At 47.9% G+C, this 4,768-nt stretch overlaps 1 protein-coding gene across 2 annotated transcripts in view; it reads left to right on the top strand.

The window, feature by feature from the left end:
• DIS3L2 (DIS3 like 3'-5' exoribonuclease 2) overlaps window positions 1–4,768 on the top strand; it is a 288,990-nt gene that overhangs the window by 172,362 nt on the left and 111,860 nt on the right. The gene's annotated exons all lie outside the window — the stretch shown is intronic.

Here is a 4,768-nt window from a genome sequence, read left to right as displayed (position 1 = left end):
CCCCCCCCCCCCCCAACCTCTCTTAATCCTTTATTTAGTACAGAGGAAAAACATTCTTTGGGCTGTTGTTATTCCAATAGGTGAGATCATCCATGAAGATTAAAAAACAAGAATCACTCCTGCTACGTGACACATTTAACTCACTTCCTTTGATTACAGCATCAGATCCATGATACCTAGACCCAGCATCTTGGAGCGGCAGCAAAACAAAGCAGATGAGCCAGCAAGTCCCCTCCCAAAACCCCGGGGAACCAGGCGAAGCGCAGTTCTGGTGGAGGCTTGCCATGATTAGTGCTAGCATTTGTTCAGCTTGAGTACAAGATCGAGCAGAGAAAGTGCACTTCTGTGAGATGCTTTTAAGCTGCAGGAAGTGTCTTTCTGGAAGGATGGAGCAGTTTCAGTTGCAGCAGCTCAGAGGCTGCCTGTGATCAGCGTGGTGACTGCAACTGAGCTCTCAGCTAGCTGGCTGGTCGGGGCAGGATCTGGCCAGAGCCCCTGTTTCCATGCAGCTCTATAGCCCAGGGGGTGATTGCCGTGGCTCTTTGCCCTTTCCCCTCCCCCTTACCCCCTTGTCCTTCACTTCCCTCCAGCTGAATTCAGCAGCCAGGGAAAAGGGAATCAGCCCCTGGGCTCCAGAGTGGCATGAAAGCAGGGGCTCTGGCCAGACCCCAACCCAACCAGCTGGTGAGCTCCGAGCCCGGCAGGAGCTGCACCGACATGCCAGTGAGCTCAGCTTCCTGGCATCCAGGATCACGGGAGGGGCTGCGGTTACCCCCCCCCCCACCCCCCCTTGGCTGCATGGCGCGTACGCAGTGAACTCTCTATGCTGCCCACACGCCCTACCCTCACCGCCACCCTGGATCTGCCCATAGGGAGATCCTGAAACGCGTAATGGCCACACGCTTCCCCCATCGCTGAACTTCTCATTGGTGTGCAGCCTTGCAGCTAGAAGGGGCCTGTGGAGTCCGCGCGCTTGTATATGAAATCTAAACAGCTTTGGCCAAGATGAAATCCTGACCGTTAGCTGCCAGCAGAGTTCCTTTGGCACTTCTCATCAAAGGGGGTGCTAGCTTCGACTCTGCTCGGGGATCACCTGTGACTAAATTGCCTGTATGTTTTAATCGGGCATAGCCTCCTTGTTTCACACCCTGTCGTGGGCTCCACTTCGGGCTGCTGTGCATGCCTGCCGCTTCGTTTTGGGTGGACAAGGCTGTGTGTCCAGGCTGAAGCGAGTCTGCGTGGTTTTGTAAAACCCACTAGGATTTTTTTTGGAAAGAAAGTACAGTAGCAACTCAGGGTTGGGGTCAGTGTGCCTTGACTGTCAGCCTCCACTTGGGGAAGTTGTGCTTCCTTATCAAGCAGTGTCTTAGACCAACAGTTCAACCAACAGTTTTAATATTACAAGAGGTGCCGTGTGGGACGTGTGCGGCTGCCCCGTGTCTGTCCTTGTGGTTCCCAAAATCACCTGTTTTCTGGACTAAGCCTGTTGTGCATCCCTCAGCTGTCCTGCTTTGTTTTAACCAAATGCAACGGCCTACCTCTCCCGAAGCTCAGCTGGAACACCCTCTTCCCCCGCCCTTCAGAAATAAAGCCCACAATCTAATCTGTCTTTTTGTGGCTTTGTCATTAAAATTAACGAGACGGGAAGGACCTCTCGATGGACTTAGCAGGAAATGCTGATGAAGCGTATTTCTCCATCCACAAAACATTTAAGTAGTGAGTAAACTAAAAAGAGAGCAGCAGACCGGTTTCCACGTGGCTTTTGCTGTCAGGGTTAGCCTGGTATTTTGTGGCAGGTGGTGCATCTCAACCCTTTTAGGCTTAAGGTTTCCCACGGAAAATGCCAAATTCTTAGCTTTCGCTCTCTCTTTTTTTTAACTACAGGAAAATAATAGAGCATTCCCATTCAAAACCTCTGGGCTTATCTCGTGACTCACAGGTAGGTGTTCGTACATGAAGCCATGCTAATACTGGGGCGGAGATAACCCGCAGCACCCTTTAAAGGGTCTCCTGACATACCAGAGTGCCACAGTACCCTGGCTGAGCATCACTGGGGTAAGACATCTGAAAAGCAGAGGTTTCAAAGCCTTCCTGTTAGCTGACTTCAGAGCTCTCTGCCATATCGTACAGTGCTCTTGGTTTGAATTTGGGGGGTGGGGGAAAGGTGGGGTCATTCAGACCTTCGCAGTACAAACCCAAGAGCTGCCAGTTCACATTATGTCAATATATGTAACAAAATATTTACTCAGGGCTTCCACTATAAGTCCCAGAGCAGGGGGTTCCAGCTGCCTCTTGTTTTCAGGACCTCTGATGGGAATCCTGAGTGAAATGCAACTCTTCTCACCGTGTTTTTATTGGCAGCCTCTGTGTTTTATTATCTCATGTAACGAGATCGTTCTTGGTTTGCCGATTTTTCTACCGAGGACAGAGAGTTCACGTATGTAACAGGGCACATGTTGAATTAAGGGCCGATTAAAGTCATGATGTAATGACCCCCTCTCCTTTTCCTTTAGTCAATATTTGCTTGTGGGGTCAATACATTACAATATGCTCTTCAAAAGAAGTCAGTATTTTGTTACCTTCCGAGAGTGTTGGCTCCAAACACTTGTAATATTAAAACTGTTGGTTGAGCTGTTGGTCTAAGACTTGCTGTCTAAGTAGTTTCAGGTTTGGACCCTTGATCCACACAGAACAGCTTTCAAGGCAGCTGATAGTATCACAACACAGCTGTAGGCAGCTCTCGGGGTGAAGCATTTGATCTCTAATCTGCAGCACTTTCTCCCAGGCTTAGCAGGCTCTCATTGCTGCCTGGGATGTTTGTTCTCTGCAGGCCATGTCAGCGGAGGGCAGGTTAGGTGGGCAGCTCTGCACCATGGTTCCCTTTCACGGCCTTTTCAGCCATCCTTCTGTATGAACCGACACGAGCAGAAATAATTTAATACTCCACGTATTGGAAAGTGCTGCACAAACATTACTTAATTCACCCCTCAGGTTTCACGGTAATCGGTTTGAACCTTAGCTCACACCCCATCTGCTGCTCATTTACTGCTTGAACTTCCAGCACAGGGAGTTGAAAATGGGTGGTGTCCTAATAACACTCTCAAACCCCCATCACGCCTTCTCTTCCCAGGTAGCTCCCAGTACATTGGATACTAGCACTGTCAGAAGGGGGCACAGTCAGAGCTTCAAGTTCAAGTGTTTAATTATTGTGTGTGTGATCGAATTTCCCTCACAAACGACAGAAATTTGAGGAAAATGATCATAGCGTGGCCTGGTGCTTTATTTATACACCTGCTTGCAAAGCTGCCCAGTGCTAAACAAGAGTTCCTTTCGGGCTTGTTTGCATAAGGCATTGTGTTAATGTATTAACAACTAAATGATGATTATCTGGAAGGTAAAAAAAAATAAGTCCCCAGTGTGAGCCCTGTTATCAGAGAAGGATGCTTCGGGGGTACAGCCTGTTGTAAAGAGCACTTTGGTGTCCGACCTCGGTGGCAAAGGCTTGGGTCACTCTAAAAGTGCCATGCTTGAAAGGCAGAGGGTATACAGCCCTGTATAGACAGAGCCACACTAACTCTGGTTCTGGAAACATCCTAGCTGTGTTAATGTGGTGCTGTACTCAGCCTGACACCCTGCTTCTCAGGCTGATACACCTGGAGCAAAGTAGGTTGTCAATAGGGCTAGGTCAAAGGTGTCTTAATGCATTGTGCTATGTAGACATAGTGAGAGTCACAGTCTCTTTACTAAACCCTTATTTACTAACTTGATGGGAACCAAATAATTAAAGAAATGCCATATTCATTCACATACCAGGAACCTCCTTTTCCCAAAGATCAGCCTCCAGAACTGAGGTGCATGTATGAAGTGGTGAAGTTGATTTTCTGCCTGGAAGAGAAATACTCTGCTTTGATTCCTGCTCCAGCTGGCAGCAGCTGGGGCATTTCTATTCAGGCAGCTGACAGTCAGTTGGCTTAATGTATCCTTGTTCTTCGCAGATGTTAATAATAGTCTCTCCTTTTTAGTGGCCTAAATCTAACCTTTCTCTGGGGCATTGTCTGCTAGCTGCTTCTGGTTTCTCTTCTATTTTATAGTCCTAGAGACTCTTACTAGCTCTTTTCAAAATCATAGATCCACCCATGGATACTAGTCTTCAGCAGCAGCTAGTGTTTCAGCTTTTGGTAAAGCAAGAAAAGGAGGGTGAGTCACCTGAAGATTAGGTTCTGTCCTACAGCCAAAACTCAGGAAGAATCTTTTTTTCTTCCTTCCCCAAAAGAAGGTGTGTGGGGCAGAGGGGGCAAGTATGGTAGGTTTTAGCCACAGCAGTGTGCAAGTAAACAAAGATCTAACATCACTTCTTAACTGTAGGCAGGCCGCACTTGCATTTTTGGTAGGGGTGACCAGAGTTTGCAGTGCTTCTGTTAGCCCCAGGGCTAGAACGGGCTGACTGCCAGCATTGAGCAATGAGATGGGAGCGGGAAAGATGAGAATTCAGCATGACAATTACTAAACACAATAAGCAGTCAAAAAAATCAGTACCTGGAAAGGCAAAGATCTTTCTGAAGGGAAAAATACCGGTGTAACTTTTGTGGTGTTGGTTTCTCACGCTGCTCCTTGCTGTCTCGTAACCACTGGCTCTGCGCTACCACCCAGGCCTCGTACATCATGGATAATTGCACTGCCAAAATGACCAGGCAGGAAGTGGAGCAGCTGTAATATCTTAGACATTTTTTTTTTTTTTGCAAGGGGACTTTTGGTTGCAATTATTCCT

Source organism: Gavialis gangeticus, unplaced genomic scaffold, assembly GCF_001723915.1.
Source record: "Gavialis gangeticus isolate Ggan-Ray unplaced genomic scaffold, GavGan_comp1, whole genome shotgun sequence".
NCBI classification, from domain to species: Eukaryota; Metazoa; Chordata; order Crocodylia; family Gavialidae; genus Gavialis; species Gavialis gangeticus.
The sequence above is the reverse complement of the archived record's forward strand: the minus strand, read 5'-3'. Positions and strand labels throughout refer to the sequence as shown.